The sequence below is a fragment of the Plecotus auritus genome, assembly GCF_963455305.1.
Source record: "Plecotus auritus genome assembly, chromosome: 5".
NCBI lineage: Eukaryota > Metazoa > Chordata > Mammalia > Chiroptera > Vespertilionidae > Plecotus > Plecotus auritus.
This window is the reverse complement of record NC_137776.1, coordinates 49,677,638-49,698,588: the sequence shown is the minus strand read 5'-3', so window position 1 is coordinate 49,698,588 and position 20,951 is coordinate 49,677,638. Positions and strand designations below refer to the sequence as shown.

Sequence of the window (20,951 nt, the reverse complement as noted above, 5' to 3'; positions counted from 1 at the left end):
CAGTCTTCAGGTTCTTCCTCCAAGATGTCCTCGGTCTCCATCCTCCTCCTCTTCCACCCAGCACTGAAATGCAGGCAATTCTTAGGTCCTTGACTCTCTTCTTTCTTACTTTCCACCTGGATGATATCTTCTTTCACAGGTATATTCTGGTATCAACTCTTAGCTGTGTCAGCATGGTTCTCAGATCTCTGTTCTGAGCATTATACTTTTACACTCAAAGCCTGTTGCCCATGTATTCCTGATTGACAACCCAGAGTCTCAAGAGAACAGCCCCCAGCAAGTTACCTCCTTCACCTGACCTTCCCATTCTTGTGAGTGGCACAAACACTTCTTGTGTCCTGGCCTTCAAACCTGGCAGTCGTTTTTGATCCCTACCTCTCACTGAACCCCATCCTCCATCATTTTCTTAGCATTCTTCCATGGTCCAGGCCTGCCATTATCTCTTTTTTTCTCTCTCTGTTATCTCCTCTTTACAGACCAGCTTTCATTTCTGACACCTGATCAATTGTCCTGAAGCGTATTCTGACTTTTCAAAGAACTTTAATGGCTTCCCATTTTAGACTAAAAGAGGTCCAGACTTCTCAGTCTGCTATATCAAGCCTTTCCCTATCTTGCTCCAATTTGTCCTTCAGCTCACCTCCTATATGACCCTCTATGCACCCTCTGGACCCTATATGGCTACCTGGAGCCAGACTTTATATGGTTCTACCAATGCACCTACCTCTGTTCTCTCTGCTCATTCCTTTCTGTTCAATTCTTACCTATTTTTCCAAGATACATTGTCATATCCCTTTTATCCATGAAGACCTTCACTCTCTTTAATTCTTGAACCTTTATAGCAAGTTTTAAAAGTACTACTCAAAGTGCAAGACAAAATAATGAACCTGTGTCTGAATGTAAATCAATCCACTTATTTCTTCAATAAGACAGTCTTGCTACCAATAAACATATAATCAGCTAAACTAAACAAGGTACTTGGTGATGAATTGGCTTATATCTGGCACAAGCTCCTTGTGATACTGTGAGTGTTAACTGTTCACAGATGGGGTCCTCAGACCACTCTTTGGTTAGTTCCTCTCTGCGGCTCTTCATGTTTGCCTAGTGTTGTGGTTGACTGTATGCTGGCAGGTCAGCTTCTCAAGGGCAAGGACTGAGTCTTCCCTCTTCCTGTTTCCAGTGCACGCAATGAGGTTATCAAGCTGACTTCCAAGGCCACTCTTCAGAACTCAGATATTTTTCCTTTATTTATTTTTATTTTTCAATTACCATTTACATTCAATAATATTGTATATTAGTTTCAGGTGTACAGCATAGTGGTTAGACAATCACATAGTTTACAAAGCGATCCCCCTGATATTCCCAGTACCCACCTGGCACCATACATAGTTATTACAATATTATTGACTCTATTCCCTGTGCTGTACTGTTCATCCCCATAACTGTTTTGTAATTACCAATTTGTACTTCTCAGTCTCTTCACCTTTTTCACCCAGTTCCCCAACCCCCATCCCCTCTAATAACCATCACAGAATTCAGATTTTTATGAGAGAAATGTTCTTCCTTCTTCATTTTTGGGTGGTGGCAGCAACAACAAGGCCCAGAATAATTCACCAGATAGTGTGTCAGGACCTTCCTGCCCCAGGGGCTGGGGCCCCACTTTCCCTCTGTATTTGATGGTCTCCTCAGTGCCCATGGATCAACCCAGGGATTGAAAGGAAGGACGTCGTGGAGTGGGGGCTTGATGGGCATAATAAGGATAAGTGGGACATGCCAGTGATGGTGCTCACAGCAGCAAGAACCTGAGCCTCCACCCCAGACATTAAGGGATTTCTCAGAATAAGAGGTCTGAGGACAGAAAGTAGTTCATTGCTGGATCAGCCACTCAGGGATGTCATCGAGGACATAGGTTTTTTCATCCCTTTGCTCTGTTATCTCAGCATGTCAGTGGTGCTCCCACTTATGGTCATAGGGTGGCTAAAGTAATACTAAGTATCACTTCCTCACATGGCAATGTCCAAAGCAGGAAGGAAGAGGTGGATGGAAAGGGACTCTCCTCAGAAGGGACTCTGTTTGTCAGGAAGGAAACCTTTCCCAGAAATCCCCAGCATACAGTAGGTCCTCAGGTTACGTCGGAGATCCGTTCCTATGACGCGACTTAACACGATTTCGCCGCAAGTCGGAACCCACCTACATAAGCACCTACGTCACTCACATGGAGCCCATACACAGCAGTAATGAAGTGAAACAGTAACAAAATTCTAAAAAAAAGATAACAATCCCTGACCTTTACTTGTGGTAAATAAATAACAAAAATCATAAAGCACATATGTACATACGTCGAAATGATGGAACTTTTTTTTTATATAAATAAATGGGAGATGGCGACGTAACCACGAAACAACATACGTCGAGTCCAATGTAACCTGAGGACTGCCTCTACTTCCCTCACATCTCATTGGCCAGAATTTTCAGATGTGGCTCTGCAGGGGAATTGCAAGGTAGTCTGGGAAAGTGACCATAGGCATTTTCAGCGTCTGCATGAGAAAATAGGCAGAATAAATGGGTTGGGGAAGCAACCAACAAAGAGTCCTGAAGGGATGAGAGATGGGAACAGATAGATACTAAGGAAAGAGCCAAAATCAGAGGGAAGAAAGCGTTCATAAGGAAGACCTAGACATGACAAGAAATACTGCTGAGAACGAGAATGCCAGGGATATGTTGAGGTCATCATTAAGGTTCATCCCACATTTATTGTGATGTCAGGCCTTTTCCTACAGTTATCTCACCTAATTCTCACATCAGCCTTTGGGCTGGTGTTACCGACTCCAAGTTACTGGTGAGTAAAGTGAACAGGGGAATTCTAATCAAGTAGCTTCCAAATGTTGGCCCAGAGTCCAGGGAGGTATCAGATTTACCTACTTGTGCACCCTATCAGCTAATCTGGGGGTCACCCAGTATCACAGAGAGAATAACTGGCAGGTCTGGGTTTGAATCCGGATCTTCTGTCTCCAACAATAACAACAACTAATATTTGCTCTTCCTTAACAACCTCCTTACCTGCATTATCCTATTTAATCCTCCTAACAAACCTATGGGAGTGGTACACATTTTATGATTTCTGACATTTAGAGAATACAAGTAACTTGCCAATGTTACTCAAAGTGACAGAGTCAGGATTTGAACACAGGCCTTCTGACTCCAGAGCCAAGACTTTTAACCAGTACATTGTAATATCTCTCTAGGTTCTAGGCGCCAAACATTTAACCCAGCACTTTTTCTGTTCTATGTTCTCTATAACTTATGTTGCAGCAAATCTTAAATCACAACCAGCTAAAGAATAATCTTGATGGGCATGAAACTGTCTCCCTGTGACTGGCGGAGATAATTCCAGCCCTGAATCCTGGGAGAAAGCTCATGGCCTCGTGGAAAAGGTGCTCCTGTCTGTGCCTGGCGGGTGGGGTGAACTTGGCTGGGAGAAGGAAGCCTCAGGGTGAAAGGAGTCAGTGGTTGGTGTGGCGCTGCCCTGCCCTACTTCCTGTGTGAGCCCATACAGAGGACAGAATGGGAACACTCTTTTATGTCATGGGGCTTTGTTCCCATGGTGGTAATCCTCCATTTTAATGCTGATGGGTACAATAGGGAGGATTATGCCCCTTAATTTAATTTGGCCTGCATATGGCAGAGCTCACGCAAGACCTTTATTTGGCATACTTTAGCTCAGCTAGCCTGTTGTCCTGTAAAAAGAAGCCCCTTTGAGGGAGACAGGAGATTGATAATGCTGGTGCAGATGTTTTCACCCAGAATCCCCCCCCCGCCCCCCCCCCCCTCTCTCTCTCTCACACACACACACACACACACACACACACACACACACACACACGGAAGCTGCTTCGTTATGGGCCTACAATAAGGATCCAGACTCAGAGCGATGGGGACCTTCGTGACTCAGGCAGCATGAGGGGAGCTGGCACCTCACAAGAGGGGAAAACGAGCACATATTTCTCCCGTGTGTCATCCTTGCAGCTCTGGGGCTTGGAGCCAATTGGGCTGACCTCAGAATTGATGAGCCAGAGGAACAGCCTCCCCATCGGGCCGACTGTGGGCCAGATTTTCATGTGGGCTGTGAAGTACAGATTGCCACATATCTTGACAAATACTCTGCCTGGGGGGTCATTGCAGAAATATGTGGCAGTGCTGAGAAGATTAAACAAAACTTTTCTTTCATATCATATCAGGAGGATGTTTCCTCTCCCAGCCTTCCATTCAGGCTAAATTTTCCTCCCACTTTCATTCCCCCAGGAAGCTAGTGCCCTCCCTCCAACAAATGTCCTACCCTGTGGCCAAGTTTGTGCCCTAAAGCATCACCAAGGACCTGTGTGGAGCTGGAGGGAAGAAGGCAGCAGGTGTGGGAGCCTCGGTAGGGATGGTGGCCTTTTTGTGTATCAAGTGCTGATCTATGTGTTATCTCCTTCAGGTGGAAAGCAGATGGGCTTTGGTGACAGACCTGGGTTTAAATCTTGTTCAACTACTGACAAACTAGGAGCCTTTGGCAAGTTCTGTTATCTTTCTGAACTTTATTATCCTATGCTGCAAAAAGGAAATAATTGTAAGGCTTCGAGATCATCTATGCAAAGGAACCAGCACAGTTCTAGGCACATAATAAATGCTCAGTAATGGATGATGGCGAGTTGTTGTTGGTTTTAGTAATAGAAGTAGTAGCGGTAATAGTAGAATTTCTAATAGTTAATGGTTTCTGTAAAGCTAACCTGTTCTAAAGAGTCAAGACCCCTCTGACTTAGCTCTAGGATTGTAGACTAAAATAGACATTGAAGAATCCAGCACTGTAGACATTTTAAACAATGTTCCCTCTCTACTTTTAACTTAAGAGCCAATTTTTATTTTTCCATGTTCCTGGCTCTTATCTCAGAGAGAAATCTGAGGTTGACTTTGAGCCCAAGACTCCCCTTGCCAATATGGCAAGGAATCCACTGGCACACCCTCAAATGACAACTTTCAGAGCTTACTTGATTGTTAGGGCCTTCTCAGAGTTTTTAGACTTTAAAAATATTAATTGGTCACATTTACTTTCAAAACCTTTTTGAAGCCAGAAATTTTATCACCAGCTGAAAGGAGCTTCAAGGAAAAATCTGTTTTGAGTTATATTTTTCCTTGTGGATTTGCTTATGGCTGTACATAAATATTTATCTGAACTATTTCAACAAACCTTAAATCATCAGTGATCCTTATGCAAAGGACCCTTTTAGAAGGATTGTGGATGTCAAGAATGTCAGCAATCAGTGTTCTCTTTATAGGACCAGATTCCAAGGACTGAGGCCTCTGAAAAGATATCTGGAACTGTTCGGTGGTTTTCAACATGTCTTTTGTTTTCCTATTTCTGTATATCTGTTCATGCTGTTCCTTCTGAATGGAATACTTCTGCCAGTTCTTTCTTTACCTGTTGATAGTTTACACATCCTTCAAGGTCTCACCCATATGGTACCTCCTACAAGGCCTTGAAGCCGACTAGAGCCAGGAGAAGAGCATCCCAGGCCGGAGAAATAGACTGGGACACAGCCCAAAGGCAGGATATGCAGGGGGTCTGTGGGGGTCTCTGGAGAGGATGAGGTGTCCAGTGGGATGAAGCCCGAGGGTGGGCTGTGGCAGTGGTGTGATGCAGGGAATAAAGCAGTTGAGAGCCAGGATATGAGAGGCCTTAAAAGCAGCACAAAATATTTTGGACCTTATAGTACAAGCCAAAAGATGCACACCTACAGTCGTTGGGTAGGATATAGTCTGCAGATGTATTTCGTTTGGCTTGCACAATGTTTTTGATATTCTTAATTCATTTCTAACATATAAAAATAGAAAGATTTCATATAATTATTCAGGTATCTGATGGCTCTTGGAAAAATTGGAGTAATTAGCAGCAATCTGCTGGAACTGAGTAGAGGCTGTTTTCCATTGATACCAAGTCACTGGCCTAACTCATGGCCCGGCCCCACCAGCATCTGAGTTTGATTCCTGCCCGTTGTGTGCAGGGGCCATGCAGGTAGAGGAGCAGTTTAGGCTGTAGATTCTGGAGCCAGATTGTTTCTCTTCTAGGCCCAGGTCTATATCCAATTAGCTCAATGACTTTGGGCAAGTTAAGCATATTTCTAATAATGGTACCTACCTCATATGTCTGTTGTAAGAATAAACCATAGGAAATTTTTAGAAGACTACCCAGCATGTAGTAAGTGCACAAAATGTTAGCTGTTAATACTGTATTCTACATGAGATAATAAATTTCAAGGCTGAAACTGTCACTCATTTCTGTATGACTCACCAAATCTAGAATCTGTGGCCACATAGGTATAAAATAAAAGTAATTGATGAATGAATATGTGCTCCAGGAATTTTTATTTTTGTTGGGTCTAAAGCTAAATTTAATTGCTTTGTCCTCAAGAAATACTTCCTATTTATCTTGAGATTGACCTGAACATAATTATTTTTTTTATAAAGTAGGAAGCCGGCTTTCTCAAAAAGCCAACAGTGCTAACAAAATAAGTAAAGGGAGATGTTATTTACATGGTGTCACTTTTCTGTAATGGATCTACATTCTTAACTCTTAAACCCCAAGTTTGGGAAGATGCTTAATTAATTACGTGGTTTTGTTTTAGAAGCTCAGTTATTGGCCGAAAACTGTCTATGGTTAATATCTTAATTTAATGGTTGGTTGCTAGGAACCAGCATGTAGTGAACTTAATCAGAAATGAAGTTGAAATGCATGTTTGACTTTGGTTCTCTAACCACCCCAACCTATGTGAGATCCATACTTTAAGACAGTGTTTTTTAACCTGGTGCCTCAGACAAAGATGGAGCATCTCCAAAAACAACTTGGACAGTTTGGTATGATAACTAATTTTTGGTGTGTCCAACATAACTGATGCATAGCTGAAGTTACGACACCACCCCACCTGTGGACATGAATGTTTGTGCTTTTGTTAATCAATCCCTAAGCAGATTTGCATCAGCAAATGACAGCATGAGCTTTGCAAAGTTGACCTACAGTGTTGGATTCACTTTCTCTCTGGAAAACTTGCACATTTACAGAGAACTTGGGCCCAACAACTTTTAATTTTATTTGGATAAACATCATCTAAATACTCAATGATGTATTCAAGAGTCTAGAAACTTGCTTTCTAACTTGTACTTTAAATGTCAAGTGACTTTCTTCTTTTATATAAAAACTAGAGGCCCAATGCACAAAAATTCATGCAAGAGTAGGCCTTCTTTCCCCCTGCTGCTGGCACCGGCTTCCCTCTGGCACCCGGGCTTCCCTCCTCTGGCCACCTGCAGGCACCTTGAGCCCGGGCTGGCTTCCCTCTGGCCCCGGCTTCATCAGGAAGGACGTAGGGAATAATGTCCAGAAGACATCTGGTCTAATTAGCATATTACCCTTTTATTATTATAGATGCCTCTACTTTTTCTAAAGAAATCTCAATCTCTCTTTAGTGCATGCTCTCACTCTCTCCTTACACAATACCTACATCTCTTAAAGTTCTGGTTCTGAATCTAAAGGATGATTTCAAATAATGACAGAATCTGGCAAATTCTTCTGACCATTTCACCATCTCTTGTTGCCTTCCAACATAACCTATGTCGTGGGTGTAGGAAATTCTAAAAATTCAGCACACCTCTGATATCTACTAGTACTTTGTTGTATCCTCATGAAAACTTTTGCTACATTCAGGATCAGAAGGAATTTTTGAGCAAAATGCCTTTGAATATTGAGGCTATTTTGAAAGAAAATAAACGAGAAAAAAAACTTACTCAAGTTGAAAACAATATTTATGTAAAAATAAATTCTATATAAAGTGTTTCATTATGAACACTTAAAGAAACTGACAGTATAATCCTACAGGTTGAAAAAAAGATAAACTTTGTACATTTCCACAGCCTTATTAACTTTATTCCATATTCTTCTCCGGCTTAGAAGGAAAAAATAGTGTTTCAGTTCCAAGTGTATTTTGTGAATTAAATGGCAGTTGGCTCCTACCTGTAGGACACAGATATGCCAGCATGTTTCCCATTAGCATTGCGCCAGTCACTTTAAATTAAGAAGGAACCCAAGCAAGCCTTCCCCACAGAAACTGTTGACAGTGGTAATGCCACACTCTGTGTGTGCATCTCAGTAACTTCTCAGACTCGTCTCCTGGATGAGCAGACAAAACAGGAGGAGGGTTGGAGTTTTTCTTTTCATCTGAATGGTGTAGGTCAGGTTGGGGAAACAGAGAGGAATAGAGAGCTCTGGTGAAACAGAGCTCTAGCAACTGCTGTGATTGGGAAATTAGATAATAAACAGTCCCTGATACCAGGATTCTAATGGCCTAAGATCAACACAGTCTGGAGACGCAGGCAGGAGTGGCCTTCCCTGCTCTGGCTTAGACCCTCCCTGGAGAGCTCTTTGTGTCAACAAGAACAGCCAGCGCTCCTGGCTGGCTCCCAGCGCTCAGAGTGGGGCTATCATTTTTGTTTGCTTTGCAAATATCTTAATGGGAAGTGGTTCAACACCACCTATGGGTTAATCTGAGGGGTTCTGCTTGGCAGCTGTTAGCTCTGAGAACCACATGGCCGGCTCCGGTGGAGAGAGTCAGGCCGACTGTTAACTACCCGGCGCCAGGTTGAGGCATCTTCTTTGCTTATTGGATTTGCTGGCTGGCAGGAAGCACCTTGTTGTCTTTTATTTTTAGTTTGCTCCTCCTGGGAGGGTAGAGATGTTATTCTCAGACCCAACTGTGCTTTCCCCTCTCAGGCAGGCACTTGTTTGCCTTGTTTCAGTAGCATGCCACATACTTCTTTCGCCTAACTAAGCTCATTCTCATAAAACGTAAAATCTGGTATTAACAGTGATGGTGTGGTGGTGGAAGCAGTGGTGTTGTAGCAGAAAGAAGGACCTTGTATGTTAGCCTGCAGGGAGGGTAAAGCCTCCACTCTTGTCCACCCAGGAGCTATAGAATCAAGTAGGTACTGAATTTCTAAACCATCCCTGCGCTACTGTTCCCTTTGTTTTTTCTTCCCCTCCTGAATGTGGCTTTTACTTGTCCTGACCCTTGGGAATGCTTCTCTGGGTAACTCGGCCAAGTCACGTCTTTCTGGATTCTGTCAGCCGACATGGGCACAAACGAGCTTCCTTTGTGCTTTCCTCACTGGGTTTCGGGCAGGAGTGGATGGTTTCCGCAGAGCAGGTTCCCAGAGGAATGACCGACTTGGAGGCAGTTTCCAACTGCTCCATTTGTAAAAATGGAAAAGTTCAGATGACTCTTGAGGTCCTGGAAAAAAATGTCCAGCTACCTGAAGGAACAACTGCTCAGCCTTCTTTCTAAGACCTTTTCCTTCCCTGAGGGGTTCCACACCTACTATCCTTTGGGTTGCCTGGTGGTTGATAGCAGGGTCCTGGAGTCAACCAGGCCTTGATGAACTTATTTTCTCAGAGCCTTCATTTCCTCGTCTTTAAATAGAAAAAGAAATGGCACAATATCTACCTCACCACATCTTGAAAGTTAAATGAATTAAATACAAACTGCATGGCATTCCACCTGACACATAAAAGCACTCACTAGTAGTAATAAGGAGAATGATTGTTATCTTCGAGGAATCCACCTTTCTTGATATAGTCCTTAGTGTTATGCATTTTCTTCTGAAGTACTCATTTTGAAGGCTATTACTCCCACCCCTTTAAAGTTAAGCCTGTGCCAAATTGAGGACAAATTGAGTATCAGAGTAAATAATGATAATGAAAGAAAATAATATATTGAATAAAATAAGAATTTATAAACCACACTGATAGAGAGAAGGAAAGAAAAAGAAACGAGGAAGGGAGGGAGGGAGGCGGGGAGGAAGAAAGGAAGGAAAAATAGAGTAAGCTTTTCACTGCAATAGAATGTGAAATAATAAATATAGGGGAAATAATGAAAACAGAAAATTATCAAGTCATCGTTGTCTCAGGCAAGAATCATCAACGGATGCTAAAATTAGTATGTGAAAATTTAAGGAGTAACAAGCTATTTTCACAGTCTCAAAGTAAATCTCCATGAGATACTCATTAATGGTAAAAGGACAGTGGGGAGACCTGGCAGAAACCACCTTAGCCAAGTGAAGAAAGTTAGTATCACCACCATGTGCCTCCTGATAAGATGCACTGAGAAGGACACATCACTTCTGTGGATGCGAAATGTGTATAACCTGAATTTAATCACAAGGAAACAGCGGACAAACCAAACAGAGGGATCTCTTCCAAAATGACCTGTAAGCTCCAAAATGAAGCCCAAAGGGAGACTGAGGAACGGCTCCAGAGGAAAGGAGGCTAAAGGAACATGCCGACTGAATGCAGTGTATGACCCAGCATTTTCTTTCGCTGTAGAAGACATCATGGGCAAAACTGGCATTGGATACATTAGATAATAGTATGATGTTAATATTAATCTTGTGATTTTATTACTTTATTATAAATCAGACTAGAGGCCTGGTGCACAGATTCGTGCACATTGAAATAAAATTAATTAGAAGCTGGCTGGTAGGGCAGGACTGGGTGAGATGGGCCAGACACACTCTGAAGCCAACCTCCCGTGGTCCCTCCCTGGCCAGCCGCACCTGGGGCGGCACCAGGGCTCAAAGGGAGTCTGTGAAGTGAGCAGGATCCCTCTGGCAGGTGAGGTCCCTTGGCCTAGCCTCCAGGGGTCGGGCCAAAACCAGCAGTCCGACATCCCCCAAGGGGTCCTGGAGTGAGAGAGGGCACTCTGCAAAGTTGCTGTCTCTAGGCAGCTCCTACATTGAGCCTCTGCCCCCTGGTGGTCATTGCACGTCATAGCTACTGGCTGGTCGGCTGGTTGCTTAGGCTTTTATGTACATAGATAAGAGAATGCCCATGCTTTTAAGAAATACACATGGAAATATTTAGGGGTAAAGGAGTATAAAGTACAACTGACAGTCAGATGGTTCAGAAAGCCCTGGCCGGGTGCTCCAGTTGGTTGGAGCATCATCCTATGCACAAAAAGGTTGCGTGTTTGATTCCTGGTCAGGGCACATACCTAGGTTGTGGATTCCATCCCCGGTGTGTGTGAGTGGTAAATGATTGATGTTTCTATCTCACATCCATATCTCTCTCTTTCTTCCTTACTCCCTCCTTTCCTCTATCTCTGAAAATTAATGGAAAAATATCCTCAGGTGAGGATTAACAAAAAAAATAATGGTTCAGAAAAAAATTATGTGTGTGTGTGTATATATATATACATAAAGAGAGAGAGAGAGGAGGGGGGTAAGGTAAATGTGAACATTGCTAATATTTGGAGGATCTGTTGAAAAATATACAGAATCCTCCATACTATTCTTGCTTTTTTCTACAAATATGAAATTAAGTAAAAACAAAAAGTTAAAAAATAAGTTAGTGCTACTTCCTCCCTTTAGACAGGGCAGTTCATCAACAACTCTCTCTTTAGATCCTGACCCTCTCCAGCCACACCTGAATGTCTGTCCATATCAACATTGCACTGGTTGGTGTCTGTCCTGGAGCTTCTCCACTGTGACAGAGCTGATCAGTCACTACCCACAATCCTGTTCACACTTTTTACTGCATTTTTAAAAATTCTCTAAAATGTTCCTCCCTCTCTTCCTGTCTTCCACCTCTCCTGTCTTTGGGCCTCATCATTTGGTGCCATGTTCATCATGCATCTCAGTACTACTTTCAGAATTAAAGGAGGAAAACTGGGTTAAATATTTTCTTTTGGGGGTGACAAGAGCATCATATAAGGAATGCAGGTGTTAGACCTCTCTCTTTCCCTCTGACTTGCTTGGACAAATCACATTACCTTCCCATCCCTGGAACTTAGTTTGCCCACTTACAGCATGAAAAATCTATAATAATAAAAGCGTAATATGCTAATAAGACCAGACAGCCTAACGACTTTCTGGACATCATTCTGGACATCCTTCTGGATGAAGCCATGGTGGCAGGGCCAAGGCAGAGGTGGTTAGGGGCAATCAGGCAGGCAGGCAGAGTGGTTAGGGGTGATCAGGCAGGCAGGCAGAGTGGTTAGGGGCAATCAGGCAGGCAGGCAGAGTGGTTAGGGGTGATCAGGTAGGCAGGTGAGTGGTTAGGAGCCAGTGGTCCTGGATTGGGAGAGGGATGTTCAACTGCTGGTTTAGGCCCAAGGGATCAGGCCTAAACCAGCAATCAGACATTCCCAGAGGGACCGCCCCCCACTTCCATGCAATGAATTTCGTGCACCGGGCATCTAGTATGTAATAAATGGTCCCTGAAGTTTTCTTTGCCTCCACAGATCTATACCCTGGCATAATTTAGTCTCTTTTATTGTTGTTTAATTTTGTAAGGATTTTAATTGATTTTTAGACAGAGAGGAAGGGAGAGGGAGAGAGAGAGAGAAGCATCAATATGAAAATGAAACATTGATTGGCTGCTTCCTGTATGCCCCCTATGAGGGATTGAGCCCAAGACCACAAGCATGTGCCCAGACCCGGAATTGAACCAGCAACCTTTCAGTGTATGGGACAATGCCCAAACAATTGGGCCACACCTGCCAGGGCCTAATTCAGTCTTTATTTTTTATTTTTTTAAATATATTTTATTGATTTTTTACAGAGAGGAAGGGAGATGGATAGAGAGTTAGAAACATCGATGAGAGAGAAACATCGATCAGCTGCCTCCTGCATACCCCCCACTGGGGATGTGCCCGCAACCAAGGTACATGCCCTTGACTGGAATCGAACCTGGGACCTTCCAATCTGCAGGCCAATGCTCTATCCACTAAGCCAAACCAGTTAGGGCTAATTCAGTCTTTAAAGTGCTACAAATGTAACTCAAAAGTAACTCAACCCACAAATTACCTTGTGATCCCACCCAAAGGAGAGACAGGTTACAGAAAGAAATACTCCAGAAAGCTGTCATTATCATTCTCCCTTCTCTCAAGCCTGAAGTTCCCAAATTCAGGGATTTGCCTTTCAGAAGTACAAAATTATAAACAATAAGTATAATACCTTTCTAAGTATCTATTTTATTTCAACATTCTGACTGTATATACCTCTCTTAATTTAATCCTTTAAAAATCCTTTGTCTTACGTTTTTATTTGTTCTGCTTGAAAGAACAAATTTAATTCTTTTCCCCCAGCTTGGCAATAATTTTTATTTCTATTTTGCAGATGAAGGAGCTGCGGTGCTAACTTGTCCAACTTAGAGTTGCCACATTTAATAAATGATAATGCAGGATACCCACTTAAATTTGGATTTTATATAAGCGACAATTATTTTTTATGTCCCAAAAAGTATCTGAAAAAATATATACTAAAAATTACGCATCGTTTGCCTGGAATTCAAATTTAACTGGGTGTCCTGTATTTTATCTGGGAATACTGGTCCAAGTTCTTTGGAACTAATATATCATGAATATGTATTTGTATATCATGAATATATATCACGAAATGTGTTGCTAAACCTTTATCAAGTGTTGACAACAGCCCTCTGACCTCTGTGTGCCATAACACAGTGTTTTTTTTTTCTCCTTTAAGAGCTTTTGATTAAAAACATATTCAAAGAAATCAATTCCCATTTATTTATTATGGACTTCATTCACATGTCACCTTCTGTAGCCACTTAGGCTAAAATTGCAGATGCGGCCTCGAACAATTCCCGTACCCCTTCCCAGCTTTAATTTTCTTCTTTGGCACTTCTATTTAATATGCTTTCATATTTACTTATTTATTTTTTTATTATCTGCCTCACCTAGAATATAGGTTCTTATGAGCATAGGGATCTTGGTTCAGCTATATCCCCGATAATAGTAGGAGACATATTGAAGGTGCTCAGCAAATATTTGTGGAATGAGTGAATGGTGTCTGTGAGGCTACTGAGGACATTATATTGCACACGTAATATACATCATTCTCATAATCATTCAGAATCTCAAAAGGCTTGTTACTAACTCAATAGACACAAGGCAAGTAAAAAGTCAGCAGGCTAGTGGTCAAGGGGTATCTGCAGATATAGCTAGGCTTAACTTAATCTGCCTCTAAAACTAAATGTTAGTTGACCCCCCCACCACAGTGTCATTCCTTAAGATCCCAAATACAATCTGGAAGAGTCTTGTAATAAAATGGCACTGGATGCTGAGAGCACAGGCTCCGTGTCCACCAGCTCTGGATTTGTATCTTGGGGTGTGACCTGGACAGGTTACTTAAACAGCTCAAGCTTTGGCTATGAAATGGGTACCCTGGTCGTACCTATGCTGCCAGCACTGATGTGAGGATTAAATGAGAGATCCTCAGCATAGTAAAGTGTGGTTCAGCCGTTCAGGCTGTGCTGTGGCCCTCAGCCCGTGGCCATGCATTATTTTGGGTGATGATGCTCACTACTGCATCTTAATTCCATCTCTGGGTCTGAGGCTGGGTTTTCGCTCAGCTCCCTGGGATGCTGACCAAGAACTGGAGTAGGTTTTATGTATGGCTCTTGATCAAGTGCCCTTTTGTCCAATAAAGCAAGCATTTTCAGCAGAAAGAAGAAAAGCCTTTTGCTCCTACCTTAGACTTCATACAGTGACAGCTGCCTGCACAAAAGTAGTGAAATAGGGAAAAAATGAGAATGCAAAAACTGGCAAATTAAGGCTGTTATGGGCTCATGGTTAAGGAAAAACAGTGAGGCAAACAAATATCACATTTAAAGGGCTCAGTGGGATTTGGGAAATTAGCATTGAGTACATAAATAAGTAGTGCTAATTTAGAGCAATGCCATTATGAAATATTTATCGGCCTTTTTGAGTCATTTTGATGAATCTGTCCTTGAGCCATGTTCTTTTTTAAAAATTAAATGTATTGGGGTGACATTGATCAACATGAACATATAGGTTTCAGGTGTGGGTTTCTACATTACAAGATCTATATATTGCACCATATGCTCACCACCCAAAGTCAAATATTCTCCTGTCACCATATATTAGGACCCCCTTCTTGATCCATGTTCTAAAACTTAAAAATAACTGTATGACCAAGAGCAAAAAAATCCATATATTTAAGTATAACTTGTATATTCCACTCATTCAGCAATGATAGTGTTTGGGTGTGATACAAGTACACATTCAAAATTCTTATAAAAGTCACCAAGTAGACAAACCTAATGAGAAAAAAATAATATAAAAGCTGTGATCATTACTTCTAGTTTCCCCTTTTTTCCTACAATAATGGTGACCTTATTTTGCACCATTATTGTTTGTTTTTACTTCTCCTATACTCTGTATTTCTTTCACATCATATATTAAAAGCCCAGGAATAATATTTTCCCCTTTTTAGAATTCAAGAAATGCCAATTAAAATAATAATGAGGTACTCTCCCCCCCCCCTTTTTTTGCCAAAGAGGTAAGCATAATTAAAAAGACTGATACTACACAGTGTTGGTGATATGGTGGGAAATGGGTCCTTTCATACTTTTGTGGATGTAAGTGTTATTTATTTATTTATTGCTTTTTAAAGGAAAATTTGATGATGTAATTCAAAAGCCTTCAAATAAGCAAAAATTTGCTCACCCTTTGACCTCATAGTCTGTGGGAGCCCTATCAGAGTATGCCAGATGTTCAAGGCCAATTTGAGTGTGGGGGCCCTGTCCAGAGTATGCCGGATGTTCAAGGCCAATCTGAGCAAGGACACAGCGATTATACTGTACCCAATGCATAGGCGTGCCTTTCTGTATCCCAAGTATTAATGTCACTATTTGGCAAAAAGCCTCTTTTGTCTAAGTTGGTATAAAGTATGTTACTGACCAGCCAGTGTGGGGCTACGTTTGGGGAAGATGTATTACTGACCAGCTGGTGCTGGCTGTTTTTGCTAGGATGGCTCCTGTGTTTGCTACTGTATTAGTAAGAGCTGCCTCTGTAAGGCTACTTTGAAGAACTGCTTTGTCTAATGGCTCCTTAGTAAAAATGGCTACATGGCCACTGGCTCCTCAGTAAAGACTCTCTTATATGCCTGCGACTTCTCATGTCTTCTCCATCTAATACCCGGTGTCCACCGAGGTCCAGTTCCTGGCAGGGGAACAGAGCACCTGTGCACTCCACAGTTGGTGTAGTCGAGCAGAATCAAGGAGAAACTTACTCCCACAAATGGCACAGCAAGCAGGGTCAAGGAGTAAGTAGTCCCACATAGTCTTACATTTTAAGGTTTATTCTAGGGTCCTGGCTGCTGTTGCTCAGTGGTTAGAGTGCCAGCCCATGCACTGAAGGGTCGCTGGTATGATTCCCAGTCAAGTGCATGTACCTGGGTTACAGATTCAATCCCCAGCCCCAGTTGGGGCATGTCCGGGAGGCAACCAATTGAGTGTCTCTCTCACATCAATGTTTATCTCTCTCTCTCTCTCTCTTTCTTCTCCCCTCTCCTTCCCTCCCTTCTACTCTCTCTAAAAATCAATGGAAAAAATATTTATTCTAGGGAAATAATTGGACAAGTACTCATAACTATATGCACAGAATATTTAATGATCCATTATTTATAATGTGATAAAACTGGGAACATCTTAAATATCCTAAAGTAAGAGATTACTTAAACCACTTATGATAATCACCTAGTGATTTAGCCATACTATTGGCATACATGCATACTTGCATATGTGTATATTAAACACAAATATATGGAAAGATGTTCATAATTATAAAAGGTAGGTTAAAATAGTAAATATAGTATGAGACCTTGTTTTTAAATGTGTATTATATGCATAGAAAAGCATCTGAAAAAATACATACACCAACATGTTAACAGTAATTAATTCTGAGTGTAGAGATTATCTCTGATCTTTATTTTCTTCTCCTTGAATATCTGTAATGATATTCATTATTTCAGTGAATATATATTATTTTTAATCCAAAAAAAGGGAAACATTTTGACACCAGTTCTTTTAAGCACTTACTCTGAGGAGAAAGTCAGTTATTACTATACTTTTGTTGGTTAGTGGTTGGTGAGTATTCAGGTCACTTGGGAATTTAGAGCATATTCACCAACTAAAAATTAAGAAGAAAAGACAAACTGTTGAGCCCAGCAATGGGAACACCTTGGATATCTGAAAAGCCAATGCTCTTCTTTGCTCTCCCTCCCTTGATCAAAATCCGTTAAAGCTCACCTTCGGTAGGTGATTTGTAGACACTTTTGATTGGTCAGGGTGTGGCATCAAACAGGTCAGTTCCAGAACCAGCTTTTCGGTGTGTTTATGCCCCGTAGTTTATGTGAATACACCTAGGAGCCTCCAACTCTGCCCAGAGTGGAAGAGATAGATGGCGGGGGTGGCGTTGGGGCAGGAAAGACTCTTTGGAGAAGCTGATACGTGAGCTGAAGGGAAGGATGCAATGGTCTGGTGCGCAGGAGAGGAGATGGCATTCCAGGCAGAAGTGGAACAGCATGAAGACAAACCTACGGAGATTTAGTGAGAGCTGGGCAAACGCGTATTTGTGGTGGTGATGGTGGTAAATAGAACACAAAAAGGCATTCTAGAAACCCCAGCTTTCCAGCCTTTGTAATAAAAGATGATTAACGTATGCATTTTTGACACAGTAATTTGTTCTTCTTAAAACATTTTATTACCTTACACTCCTCTGTGCCTCCAACATTACTTAAATAAACATAAACAATAAAAATATGCAGTGACACCTAGCTGGTGCAAATCAGGGAAGAGCAGATGCATAGTGACAATGTGGGGAGATTCAAATCTGAGTGTCATTCCGCATGTATGCCCTCAGCCCTTAGAATGTTCACATTCCATATAAAAACTAAATAAGAGTTGCCAATTGGGGTTCAACCTTTGGCCAGTTCATGGAAATGCTGTTGTGCTCAGGTCAAGAAGGCATGTTTTACAAGAGCCGTGTCCCCTTCTCTGATGTCATTTCTTAAATGTCTTAATTTACCTTCAGAGCCTGAACTTACTGGAGCCATTTCTGAAGATGTTTATGTTTTCTATTATCTTTCATTGTAATAACTTTGAAAGGAAATTTGTATGACTCATTTAAAGCTTGTGTTCCTTGGTATTCAAGGGACTCCTATTATGTTAAAAATTCTTGGTCCAAAAATACCTTTTGCAGGGCTGATTGACCGCTGCTTCTTGGGAATAGAAATTTACCTCTTATTAAAAGCTCCATGTACATGGTATTTTTTCAGACCTATCAAAGAAGCAGGAACAAATTTGCTTGGTTATGCTGGTGAGCCTTTCTCCCAGGGCTATCAAGATGCGAGTATATAATAACTACTCCCAAATCTAGAGACAGCAGGGAAACTAACAAAATCAACCCACAATGAATTAGCTGCAACCTATCCTGTTTCAAAATTAGAATATGCTTTCAAGTGTGAACGACTAATGGGTTTCTCAGTTTGTCTAGAAGCCATTTTAAATTAAAATTGATCAAAGATAAGAGATAATGTTGCAAATTTTATCAACGTTAATAAAAATTGCACAAAGAAACTTAGATGAAGTTTAGGAAATGAAGAATCAGAGAAAAACCAGTGTGTCTCCACTCCTATCTAAGAAAAAAAGTTATTGATTCTAACCCTAAAGTCAAAGAGGCCAGTTACAAGATCAGCTTGATTGATCAGGTCCTCAATGAGCACCCTGCTTCTTCTGTTATAATTTGATGTGTAATTCATTCTCGAGAGTATGTCAGCCAACCAGTGAGGGGGAAAGTACAGTCCAGATTATGCTCAATGTAAAAATCACTCACTGGCATTCTACTTTTCAAATATTCTTTTGCATTTACTTAGTGTAACTCAGCTCCCCCCAAAATCATCACCCCTCAACAAACCGGCAAACTGAATTTTGGAGCCTCCAAAGCTGAGACCCAGTCCCTAGGCTCTTCTCCTAGTGCCGCCAACCCGGCATGACAAAGCCAGCTGGCCTCGTGGATCTTTGCTGCAGAAGAAGAAAGATGCCAGGCATTCTCAGCAGCCCTGCGCTCAGGAGCCAGCCTTCATTCTGCCTCCCATGCGGTCACACTGGGACCAGGGTTTCAGAAGAAGGAATTAGACATGAATTTCATTTGGGTGCATTTTCAGGGCAGTCGCCCAGCAGAAGCGTTCTCAATAGTGACTGAGAGTTTCTGTCTCCCCTAGAACCCAGGGTTCAATGAACTGACTGTGGCCAAGCAGCCAAGCAACCAGGCCCTGGAGGCAGTCTGCTTGAGACTTCAGCTGTGGCTTCAGAGAGGAGCCCTAGAACTATGCAGGGAAGCACAGATAGAGAAACAACTACCTGCTATTCTCTGCCCTTTGATAACCAGATGCGCTGCTTCTGCAGTTTAGCATGTGATTTCTAATGGAGGCCGAGGACAGTGTTTCTTGTGTGCATGTGTTTTCTTTTTTTAATTTTCCCCAGCAGATTCAAGACAATATCACATTTTTAAAGCGAACAGTTCCTTAATATCATCTATTTACCAGTCTGTCACCCAAATGTTCCCAATTGTTCTAAGATGTTCTTTGCAAATGTCAGTCCATGCCAGGACCTAGAACATTACATTACATCAAGCTGCTATGTCCCTAAATCTCTTCTGGTATACAACACTCCCTTTTTTCATGACACTGACTTTTTAAGAGGTCAAGCCAATTGTCCTCATAAAATAGCTCATCTTTTATATTTGTCTGCTTGATTCTTTATGGTCTTAGCTTGTCCTTTATACCTGTGTTTTGGGTAAATGGCAAATTAGATTTAAAGCTTTGATTAGATTCAAGTTAAATAAAATCAATTCACAGGGTTGTTGGAAGTATTACATGAGCTGTCCATGTGCCCATGCTTTGCCGGGTGCCTAGTGCCATGTACACAAGTAGTTTGACCAAAAGAAAAAATATTAATATCCTGGGTGATGTTGAAATCTTTATATTGCCCCACATCACAAGACAATGCTGCCTGGGGATTAGAGGTGCTAAGGTGGGCATTGGGTTAAGATGGTGACCTTCTGATTTCTTGAATTTGCTCCCCTTGTGATGTGAAGGAAGGAATCTGTATGGTGGTTTTTTGGTATCATATGAATGTCCTATTTCCCATCAACCATTTGTCTTAAGGTTTTATCAGCAATTGATAATCCTTGCCTGGGTCCATAAATTCCCTCTGAAGTCTTCCTTTCTGTCAGCAGGTCTTATGCTGCACTATTTACTAGTTATGACATGAAAAAGTCATGAACTTCTCGTTCCTTGATTCCCACACCTGTAAAATGGGTATAAAAATAAAATCAATTCACAGGGTTGTTGGAAGTATTTCATGAGCTGTCCATGTACCCATGCTTTGCCGGGTGCCTGGTGCCATGTACTCTAGTTATTGTTGTGCGTTTCCGTATTTTGGTTGTGGCTCCTTGGAGACCATTATCCACTCACTGCCAGTCTCAAGTCTCAGAGGCAGATGACAACACACCTCATGAAACTGCTGCGGAGTTCAAGTAGTCAGACATTGAAGAATATTGACTTATACCAGTGGTCGGCAAACTCATTAGTCAACAGAGCCAAATATCAACAGTACAACGATTGAAATTTCTTTTGAGAGCCAAATTTTTTAAACTTCTTCCAACGCCACTTCTTCAAAATAGACTCACCCAGGCCGTGGTATTTTGTGGAAGAGCCACACTCAAGGGGCCAAAGAGCCGCATGTGGCTCGCGAGCCGCAGTTTGCCAACCACGGACTTATACCACTTTTAAAGGCAAATTGGAATTTGTTTCAGATAAGCACTACCCAGATCGATGTTTCCTAAGATGTGTTATAAGAACCAATGGGCCCCCGACATGCTCCATGGGAGAAGGGTTCCATCGTTGAAATGGCATCTGGGAAATGATGCCCATTTTTTTTCTCTTCAGGAGTTTCATTGTGCATATTATTAAGTAAAAATTCTGGAAAGCCTCTCAGGAAAGAAACCTGCTTCACTTTGCTTAATCAACTATTCTCTCATCTATTTGCC

The 20,951-nt window shown here is 41.8% G+C and overlaps 1 protein-coding gene across 1 annotated transcript in view; it reads left to right on the top strand.

Annotated features, from left to right (window-relative positions):
* MYO3B (myosin IIIB) overlaps window positions 1-20,951 on the top strand; it is a gene marked incomplete at its 3' end in the record, with an annotated part of 379,148 nt that overhangs the window by 274,044 nt on the left and 84,153 nt on the right. The gene's annotated exons all lie outside the window — the stretch shown is intronic.